Below are 12,094 nucleotides of genomic sequence, written 5' to 3'. Positions count from 1 at the left end.
CAAAGGATTAAAAGTAAGGTTTTCTTACGATTTTCGACGGTATTTCGGACGATGCCAATCCGACGACGATCGGAAGAGATATGCATCCAAAACAGCAGAATGGTCAATATCTGGAGGGTTTTTATTGTGAAAAACTCAATATAAATGCAGGATTCGTTGTTTTCAAGACACCCTAAGGAATAAAATTAAAGTTTTCTTATGATTCTTGACGGTAATATTTGGGATGACTCGGTGTCCAACGCATACGACAGAAGAAAATTTACATTCGCGGATTTTTTCATAGAGCAATATTCACTAAATATTTTCATGACTAAATACATTTTTTATGATGAAAAAATTATTTACTAATTTTAAAATATTAAATAACCACAGCAAAGTATCGATAAAAGTTAAATTAAAATCCCGTGAAATCATAAAACTGCTTACCGATGTAATCACTTCATTCTCTCTCTCTCTCTCTCTCTCTCTCTCTCTCTCTCTCTCTCTCTCTCTGTTCTCTCTCTCTCTCTCTCTCTCTCTGTTCTCGAATAATTCACGAATAATTTCACTTCTGAGATTTAAGTAAGGCCAACTGCCCATATCTCTCTCTGTATTGCATATATCCTTCAAAAAAATATTGATTACTGTACGTAAACATAAAAATATACTAAAATCCCATCATCGCTTGTGACAATTTTTTTTATTGCTTTTTTGTAGGCTTATGACGATACCGGCTTGGGGGATTAGAAGTAGCCAATAACAGAGCTCGTAGCAACCACTTCTCTCCATGACGATACACTATTGGCTGGCAGAACTGACAGTAGCCAATAACAACTTGTAACAACCCCCTCATCCCCTTCCCGCCCTCCTTGATGACATGCCATTGGCAGGAAGGGTGGGATTTTAACCAGTCACAAAGCTTGTACCTCACGGGCTTTGCATACACTATAAAGAGGGTGCGTAGTATTTTTTTTCTCTCTCACTGACATGAGAGAGAGAGAATGACTGCATAAGATTATTCTAACAAATTTGTGGGAGATGACGACTAACTACGTTTGTATGATATATAAATGACTTACCTAATAAGAGCTAATTTTCAAATATTAATAAGATTAAATAGTAATAATACAGTATACTGAAATTACAACATTTATGCATTTTCAAAGCAGACTAAGGGCAGAAGATCTCTCTCTCTCTCTCTCTCTCTCTCTCTCTCTCTCTCTCTCTCTCTCTCTCTCTCTCTCTCTCTCTCTAATAAGAGCTAATTTTCAAATATTAATAAGATTAAATAATAATAATACAGTATACTGAAATTACAACATTTATGCATTTTCAAAGCAGACTAAGGGCAGAAGATTTTCTCTCTCTCTCTCTCTCTCTCTCTCTCTCTCTCTCTCTCTCTCTCTCTCTCCAAAAGGTAGAATGAGAAATGGATAGATATAAATCGATACTAAGTTCAGCCTTCACTCTCACAGGAAAAGATACTGCTAACTTGAGTCTTTACCTATGCACACTGCGTGTGTGTGTGTGTGTGTGTGTTCATGGTGCTTTAAAAGTGCTTGGTAAAAGTAGTGGTAGCCTACATCTTTGGAAGACAAAGAAAAGAACAATTTTTTGCTGTCAGTTGCAGTAAAGAGAAATGGATTAACATTCCTTGAGAGATTAAAGAGATAAACTCTCTCTCTCTCTCTCTCTCTCTCTCTCTCTCTCTCTCTCTCTCTCTCTCTCTCTCTCTCTCTCTCTCTCTCTCTCGTGCCAGCACAAGAATGGTTGAATGTAAGTCGTAGTGGTAATTCATTCTCTCTCTCTCTCTCTCTCTCTTTCTCTCTCTCTCTCTCTGGCTGGAAAAGGGTACTGGTGTTTAAGATGACTTTGAAAAGATATTAATTTAATTTCAAAGATTAATACAGTAGTAACAGGATAATAATTTAAGTTATATTTGATGTAGGATGATACTTAAAGTAAAAATGGGAGAGCAATGTAGTTCTGTAAAATTCCAAGTCTTTTTCTAGCTTTAAAACAGTAGAATGGTAAAATTTTGGAGGGTTTTTCATGAAAGATTCAATAAAGATGCAGGTTATGTCATTTTCAAGATACCCAAAGGATACTCAAAGGATTAAAAGTAAGGTTTTTTTAAGATTTTCGACGATTTTTCTGGTTTACGATGATTTTCGGCTTACGACACGTCGTCAGAACGGAACCCCTGTCGTAAACCGGGGACTGCCTGTATATGTATGTATGTATATACAGTACACGTGGAAAGTTAAGCCACACCCCTGAAAAAAATGCATTTTTTAGGATCAGTCATTGATAAAGTATGAATTGGAGCACTTATCCCCTCACTAATACTTGGTTGTGTTGCCCTGGTGCTTGATGACTTCTCTAAGTCGCTTGGGAACACTGTCTGCAAGGTTTTGGAGGGTCTCTGGCTCCAATGACTCCCAAACCTCCCTAATGGCTACTTCGAGCTTTGAGAGAGAAGAGGTATCCCAGGTCGGGAGTTGCCTCTTAATGATGCTCCAAAAGTTATCAATGGGATTTAAATCAGGCGAGGACCCTGGCCAGTCACTAAAAAAGGCCATGTCACAGTCTTTTAACCAATTGACCACTAGTTTAGCGGTGTGGCATGGTGCTCCATCCTGCACGAAAAAACTGGTGCCACTGTTTTCAAAAGATTCCTCTAAGTGATCCCCCAAAAGCTGGAAGTAGTTAAACCTGTTCATATACTCATTTTTGGGGAGGAACACTAACTTCCCAACACCACCATACCCAAAAGAAGCCTATACCATCAGGGTAGGTGGGTGCTTTACTGTCTTGGAGGTGTACTGGGGGCTGTGTGGATCGGAGCCATACGGATGGTATACCCTCTTAGCACCACTACCTGTCACACTGAACGTAGCTTCATCTGTCCACAACACCTCTCGCCACTTAGTAGGCTCCCAGACCAAGTACTTTTTTGCAAAAGCAACCCTTCATTACTTTTGCTGAGCGGTCAGGAGTGGCTTCTTCCTGGCCTTGTAGGACCGCAGCAAGAGGTCATCGTGGATACGTTCTTGCACCATCCCTATGGCCACATTTCCCAGCAAGTGGGCGTTCTTATCCTTGATCTCAGGTGCTGTGAGAGAAGGATTCTTCTTTAGCTGACGGTGTATAAGCCTTAAGGTAGCAGGTTTGATCTTGTGGGGCCTCCCAGACCAGGGTTTTTGGGTAGGAAGGGTGTTGGCGTCTTCCTCCTCATACCGATGGATCCATCGATACACAGTACACTTCGATAACCCCTTCCGCACACAAATTTCATGAACAGGGATACCTGATTTGTGAAGGTCAGTGATTGAGGATATCTCCTCTCTTCCGACAACCTTCCTGGACATCGGAGACAGACAACACAGCACAAAATGCGGAAAAAACCATGAGGAACAGAGCGTGAAATAATGGAGGAAACAAAAAACAAATCAGTCACCAGCCACAGACGGCAGATGACTAATGGTTTTTTGTTTGAAACGAGGGTTGCCAACCCATAGATTATCTCACATGCGGTAGCTTAACTTTTAGCTGCCTTCCATTCGGTTTATGGGGTACTGTCAAAAAGCGCAAAAATTATAGCCACTCGCTAAAAAATGGCTTAATTTTCCGCGTGTACTGTATATGTGTAATTATCACTTTTATACGTGATTCATTTATCACACATTACCACAGGTGAAAAATAAGAGATGGGGTGTAGGTCCTGACCGGTTTCAACTTTATTTCCAAGCCACTGACGAAGGAGTGATACAGAGTACAAGAAATCACAAATTTATATATACTAAAGGAACAATACTGACGAACATATACAACCGTTAGAGACTACATATCCACCCACCAGCCGGTGCCAAGGTAGGAGTGGCCTTCAAAACTCATTTGGCTAAAAATCACAATATACTCTCGGGACAATACTGATAAACATTCCGACCCTAGGCGACCTCAGATCCACACCTGACAAGTGTCAGGGAGGCAGAGTTTGGAAACTTATTAGTACTACTGCCCCCGTACTGTGTTTACAAATATGATAATCCTATTTTCATACATCTCTTCTGCCTGCCTTAACCCTTAAACGCCGACTGGATGTATTTTACGTCGACAAAAATTGTCTGTCGGGTGCCAAGTGGACGTAAAATACGTTGACTACAAAAAGTTTCTTTAAATATTCGTGAAAAAATACTTATAGGCCTCGTTTATGAAAAATTTTAAATCGCGCCTTGAGGGATGCTGGGAGTTCACGGATCACACTGTTGTTTTGTTTACAAGCGTGACCCAGCTGCGCATGCGCGAATTTCTTTCTTATACCAAAAGAAAGCATCAGCTAACTCTGCTGAAAATCTCAGAAATTCTTTAGTTACTTTGTCGTTAGCCTTTACATAAAGTTTTATATATGAAAATGTGCGCAATTTCATGTAGAATATAACAAAAAATAACTCATGGTTGTAGCTTTTATCAGTTTTGAAATATTTTCATATAAATACAATGTGCCAAAATTTCAACCTTTGGTCTACTTTGACTCGACCGAAATGTCGAAAAATGCAATTGTAAGCTAAAACTCTTACATTCTAGTAATATTCAATCATTTATCTTCATTTTGCAACAAACGACAAGTCTCTAGCACAATATTTTGATGTATGGTGAATTTTTGAGAAAACTTGTCCGCGCTAACTCTGCTGAAAATCTTGTAAGAGCCTGACGCCGTCTCTTCCAAACACGTGTGTGTTCGTGTGTTCGTCGTCCATCGGAGTGGACAAGACAACAAGAGCATCTCGTTTTCTTTCTCTAAAGGAACGTGATTCCTAAAAGGCATGTAGGCTAATTACCATTATTTTTGTTACGAGCATCTCCGAATAACTTTTTGTTGCTAAAGGATGTCCTACTTTTTGCTATTTGTGCTTTCTAGGCATCTAAATATTTCCGTCTGTTTCTCCCTAGTCATTGTTGTCTTGATGTATGTAGAATCACCACTACTTGCATTGCTATGCAAGCATTCTAATCATGTACTCATAATGTTCCAACAAATCTTCTGTATCAAATTGTGTGTATGTTTCTGTTTGTGAAGACGCCAAACGTCTTGCCACTCCGATGGACGACGAACACACGAACACACACGTGTTTGGAAGAGACGGCGTCAGGCTCTTACAATCTCAGAAATTCTTTAGTCACTGTCGTAATTTTTGCACAGTTTTCTATTAGCCGTTACATAAAGTTTTATATATGAAAATGTGTGCAATTTCATGTAAAATACAACAAAAAATAACTCATGGTTGAAGCTTTTATCAGTTTTGAAATATTTTCATATAAATCACGATAAGTGCCAAAATTTCAACCTTCGGTCAACATTGACTCGACCGAAATGGTCGAAAAATGCAGTTGTAAGCTAAAACTCTTACATTCTAGTAATATTCAATCATTTACCTTCATTTTGCAACAAACGAGAAGTCTCTAGCACAATATTTCGATTTATGGTGAATTTTTGAAAAAACTTTTTCCTTACGTCCGCGCGCTAACTCTGCTGAAAATCTCAGAAATTCTTCAGTCACTTTGTCGTAATTTTTGCACCATTTTATATTAGCCATTACATAATGTTTTGTGTATGAAAATGCGTGCAATTTCATGTAGAATGCAACAAAAAATAATTGATGGTTGTAGCTTTTATCAATTATGAAATATTTTTATATAAATCACAGTAAGTGCCAAAATTTCAACCTTTGGTCAACTTTGACTCGACCGAAATGGTCGAAAATGCAATTGTAAGCTAAAACTCTTACATTCTAGTAATATTCAATCATTTACCTTCATTTTGCAACAAACGAGAAGTCTCTAGCACAATATTTCAATTTATGGTGAATTTTTGAAAAAAACTTTTTCCTTATGTCCACGCGTGCTAACTCTGCTGAAAATATCAGAAATTCTTTAGTCACTTTGTCATAATTTTACACCGTTTTATATTATCCGTTTAATAATGTTTTGTGTATGAAAATTTGTGCAATTTCATGTAGAACACAACAAAAATAAGTCATGGTTGTAGCTTTTATCAGTTTTGAAATATTTTCATATAAATCACGGTAAGTGCCAAAATTTCAACCTTCAGTCAACTTTGACTCGACCAAAATGGTCGAAAATGCAATTGTAAGATAAAAACTCTTACATTCTAGTAATATTCAATCATTTACCTTCATTTTGCAACAAACGAGAAGTCTCTAGCACAATATTTTGATTTATGGTGAATTTTTGAAAAAAACTTTTTTTTACGTCCACGCATTACGAATTCATGCATCATTTTGTGATAATATTTTCTCTGTGTTGCTTTGATCGTTTTACAATTTGTTATATACCAAAATCATAGCAGTTTAGTGTACAATACAATGAAAAAAAAATAGCTCATTAGCTTTAACTGTTTTGCTCACAGCGCGATTTGTATACAATTATATATGAAATTTTTTTTTCTCGCTGTCATATATTCCAATATTTATATATGATAATGATATTTTTTTCATTTCTGATGGTTGCATACTAAACTTCAGGCAGTGAGAAAAAAGAAGCCAAAAGTGAACTCTTAATCTTAAAAACTAAGCGTGTTGTGATTTAAAAAAAAAAAACTTTCTTTCCGCTTCGGCGCTAACTCCCAAACCCCGCTGGCATATGGCAGACACTTTTGTAAATAGAGGCTCAGAGTTTAAGGGTTAAAATTTATACAATTTACAAATTTCTTTTGGTATTAAAGGATCAAGTTTATACATCCCTTGACTGATATTCATATTATGGTTGTAACTTTCTCTTATAAAGCTAGATTCAATGATATTCCGTTCCAGTGCATTATTATAATATACAATCCTTTTTGCCCCTTCTCAGTTGATAGCATGATTGTTCTCACAAACGTGTACAAAAATACCACTGTTCCCCTGTGCATATCTCACACATTTCTTATGTTCAATTTTTTTTCTAGTGCTTTCCCCATTTGGCCAACATAAAAGTTGTCACAAGACTTACATGGAATTTTATATACACACCCTTTAGTATTGTCAGGGGAGTTCTTGATAAGTACATTTTTCATTGTTTTATTGTTCTTAAATGTGACATTAACCCCAAAATTCTTAAGATGGGGGATATCTTTCATATTATTATTATAAGGCAGAACAAGCAAATTTTTTGTGTTGTAAGGATCTTTTTGGTTTTGATTCAGAGACTTTTTTTGCTGCTTCAAATGCACTGTTTAATACACTGTCAGGATATTTCAATTTCTTGCTTGCATTCCTAATCTTGTCTATTTCCTCATCAATATATTTAGGGCTACATACCCGTAATGCTCTTAAAAACACAGATGAAAACACAGATTTTTTACCCTTATTGCTTTGTCCAGAATAAAAATACACATAGGAAGAAATATTAGTGGGTTTTCTATACACACTATATTTAAACCCACTACTATTTCTTCATATGAGGACATCCAAAAAGGGTAAGCACTCCTCATTTTCCATTTCCATAGTGAATTTAATTGATGGTAGTAATTGATTCATATTGGCAAAAAGTTATTTACATCTTTGTTCCTTGGCCATACACAAATTATATTGTTAGCATACTTAAACCATGTAGCATTGCATTTTTATCTGAATTATTAGAGAACACACAGCTGGATATCCCATTTTCTAAAAGTGCTTTAAATGAAGTGAATGAATTATGTGTGAAAGAATGTAAATTTGAATTTAATGGTAAATTTTACTGACAAAAATTTGGTATGGCAATGGGAAACCCTCTATCCCCAGTGTTAAGTAACTTATATATGGAACTTTTTTAAAGAAAATATTAAACAACATAATCCCATGCAATGGAACATGGTTTAGGTATGTTGACAACATAATTTGTGTATGGCCAGGGAACCAAGTTGTAAATAACTTTTTTGCCAAGTTAAATTAGTTAGTACCATCAATTAAATTCACTACGGAAATGGAAAATGATGGGTGCTTACCCTTTCTGGATGCCCTCATATGAAGAAATAGTAGTGGGTTTAAATGTAGTGTGTATAGAAAACCCACTAATATTTCTTCCTATGTGCATTTTTATTCTGGACAAAGCAATAAGGTTAAAAAAATCAGTGTTTTCATCTGTGTTTTTAAGAGCATTACGAGTATGTAGCCCTGAATATATTGATGAGGAAATAGACAAGATTAGGAATGCAGGCAAGAAATTGAAATATCCTGACAGTGTATTAAACAGTGCATTTGAAGCGGCAAAAAAGACTGTATCAAAACCAAAAAGAACCTTACAACACAAAACATTTGCTTGTACTGCCTTATAATAATAATATGAAAGATATCCCCCATCTTCTTAAGAATTTTGGTGTTAATATCGCATTTAAGAACAATAAAACAATGAAAAATGTACTTATCAAGAACTCCCCTGACAATACTAAAGGGTGTGTATATAAAATTCCATGTAAGTCTTGTGACAACTTTTATTTTGGCCAAATGGGGAAAGCACTAGAAAAAAGAATTGAACAACATAAGAAATGTGTGAGATATGCACAGGGGAACAGTGGTATTTTTGTACATATTAGTGAGCAATCATGCTATCAACTGGGAAGGGGCAAAAAGGATTGTATATTCTAATAATGCACTGGAAAGGAATGTCATTGAATCTAGCTTTATAAAAGAAAGTTACAACCATAATATGAATATCAGTCGAGGGATGTATAAACTTGATCCTTTAATATCAAAAGAAATTTTTAAATTGTTTAAATTTTAAGGCAGGCAGTAGAGATGTATGAAAATAGGATTATCATATTTGTAAACACAGTACAGGGGTAGTTGTGCTAATGAGTTTCCAAACTCTGCCTCCCTGACACCAGTCAGGTGTGGATCTGAGGTCGCCTAGGGTCGGTATGTTTATCAGTATTGTTCCCTGAGAGTATATTGTGATTTTTGGCCAAATGAGTTTTGAAGGCCACTCCTAGCTTTTATTTAAAATTACAAGGTGCTCTTGTAATTTTAAATAAAAGTGAATATATAGAAAAAATGGAAAATCTGTTAGGTGATGATAGCACATATAAAGAATTAAACAAGAACCCGTTAGATAATGTGAATAGTGGTTTCAATAAGAAAGTGAAAAACCTGTTAAAAGGTAACGAAAGCCTTATAAAGAAGTTGTGTGTGACCTCTCCATCGCTACCATACATGTATGGTACAATAAAAACTCACAAAACAAACTTTCCTGCCAGGCCAATTATCAGTTCAGTTGGTTCCACATCATACAAGCTAGCGAAGTACTTAGTGGATATTCTCAACCCATTAGTAGGTACCATCTCAAATGCAAATATCACGAATAACGTGGACCTGATAAATAAACTAAATAATGTACAGATTAATAGTGAATCCAGGCTTGCAAGTTTTGATGTAGTATCACTATTCACAAAGGTGCCAATTGATGATCTGATGGAGTTTTTATCTGAATTGTTAGAGAACACACAGCTGGATATCCCATTTTCTAAAAGTACTTTAATTGAACTGATTAAATTATGTGTAAAAGATTGTAAATTTGAATTTAATGGTAAATTTTACTCACAAAATTTTGGTATGGCAATGGGAAACCCTCTGTCCCCAGTGTTAAGTAACTTATATATGGAATTTTTTAAAAAGAAGATATTAAACAACATAATCCCACGTAATGTAACATGGTTTAGGTATGTTGACGACATAATTTGTGTATGGCCAGGGAACCAAGATGTAAATAACTTTTTTGCCAAGTTAAATAAATTAGTACCATCAATTAAATTCACGATGGAAATGGAAAATGATGGGTGCTTACCGTTTTTGGATGTCCTCATAGGAAGAAATAGAAATGGGTTTAAATATAGTGTGTATAGAAAACCCACTAATATTTCTTCCTATGTGCATTTCTATTCTGGACAAAGCAATAAAGTTAAAAAGTTAGTGTTTTCATCTATGTTTTTAAGAGCATTACGGGTATGTAGCCCTGAATATATTGATGATGAAATAGATAAGATTAGGAATGCAGGCAAGAAATTGAAATATCCTGATAGTGTATTAAACAGTGCATTTGAAGCGGCAAAAAAGACTATGTATCAAAACCAGAAAGAACCTTACAACACAAAAAATTTGCTTGTTCTGCCTTATAATAATAATATGAAAGATATCCCTCTTCTTCTTAAGAATTTTGGTGTTAATGTCACGTTTAAGAACAATAAAACTATGAAAAATGTAGTTATTAAGAACTCCCCTGACAATATTAAAGGGTGTGTATATAAAATTCCGTGTAAGTCTTGTGACAACTTTTATATTGGCCAAACCAGGAAAGCACTGGAAAAAAGAATTGAACAACATAAGAAATGTGTGAGATATGCACAGGGGAACAGTGGTATATTTGTACATGTTAGTGAGAACAATCATGCTATCAACTGGGAAGGGGCAAAAAGGATTGTATATTCTAATAATGCACTGGAAAGGAATGTCATTGAATCTAGCTTTATAAAAGAAAGTTACAACCACAATATGAATATCAGTTGAGGGATGTATAAACTTGATCCTTTAATATCAAAAGAAATTTGTAAATTGTTTAAACTTTAGGGTAGGCAGTAGAGATGTATGAAAAATAGGATTATCATATTTGTAAACACAGTACGAGGGTAGTAGTGTTAATGAGTTTCCAAACTCCACCTCCGTGACACCTGTCAGGTGTGGATCTGAGATGGCGTATGGTTTGTTTATCAGCATTGTCCCCTGAGAGTATATTGTGATTTTTAGCCAGATGAGTTTTAAAGGCCACTTCTACCTTGACACCGGCCTGATGGGGGATATGTAGTCTCTAACGGTTGTGTATGTTCATCAGTACTCTTCTTGTAGTATATATATTTCTGACTTCTCATACTCTGAATCAGTCCTTCGTCAATGGCTTGGAAATAAAGTCGAAACCGTTTCTTATTTCTCACCTGTGGTTATGTGTGATATATATATATATATATATATATATATATATATATATATATATATATATATATATATTTATAATATATATTATATATATATATATATATATATATATATATATATATATATATATATATATATATGATAGATAGATATATATTTATAATATAAATTATATATATATATATATATATATATATATATATATATATATATATATAAAATATAAAATCATATAAATTACTATATAATGCTCTGGGTGCATATAAACTATATATTGAGTTTATATATCAAAAGAACCTAAATTATATTATTCTATTTTGGGGCCATATTTCTTCCGTATATATATAATATATATATGCGTATATAAATAATTTCTGATGAATATATTTGATATATATATATAACCCGTATATATATATACTATGTATATATATATATATATGAATATAAGAAGGCCCATAAAACACTATTTAAACGTTGAAACCATATATTTCGGGCACTAGCTTCTGTGCCCCTGTTCACTGGTAGAATATGAACAGGTGGAAAGTTACAATGGTATATATACAAAAACAGAAAGGTGTGGCCCTAGGCCTCCGATGCTATGGAGGTGGCGTTTCTTAAGGGGGAGAATGGCCAAATTCCCTAGTGGTTTTTGGCCTCATTAGCTCCCGTTTGGCGATGGATCTGGCGGTCGCGTTTCCTGGGTCATCTTCTTCATGAGGGGTTTGAGGATTAAGGTGTCGATGTCATCCGATTTCCAATGTCCTCCTGACAGGTTCATATTGTTGGTTTGATTGATGATAGCAGATTCCAGCATCCTTCTTTTCATACAGGGCATGCCATTAACTGGAGTGGGGCGGAGTTGGTTTTCAAAAGTAGCTGTCCGTATAAAAGAAGGATGCTGGAATCTGCTATCATCAATCAAACCAACAATATGAACCTGTCAGAGGACATTGGAAATCGGATGACATCGACACCTTAATCCTCAAACCCCTCATGAAGAAGATGACCCAGGAAACGCGATCGCCAGATCCATCGCCAAACGGAAGCAATGAGGCCAAAACCACTAGGAATTTGGCCATTCTCCTCCTTAAGAAACGCCACCTCCATAGCATCGGAGGCCTAGGGCCACACCTTTATGTTTTTGTATA

General features: G+C 35.4%; 1 protein-coding gene across 9 annotated transcripts in view; it reads left to right on the top strand.

Annotated features, from left to right (window-relative positions):
• The window catches only part of LOC136833493 (uncharacterized), a 437,570-nt gene that overhangs the window by 191,674 nt on the left and 233,802 nt on the right, over positions 1-12,094 (top strand). The window lies entirely within an intron of this gene.

Source organism: Macrobrachium rosenbergii, chromosome 51, assembly GCF_040412425.1.
Source record: "Macrobrachium rosenbergii isolate ZJJX-2024 chromosome 51, ASM4041242v1, whole genome shotgun sequence".
Lineage (NCBI taxonomy): Eukaryota > Metazoa > Arthropoda > Malacostraca > Decapoda > Palaemonidae > Macrobrachium > Macrobrachium rosenbergii.
This window is presented reverse-complemented; position numbering and strand designations above follow the sequence as displayed.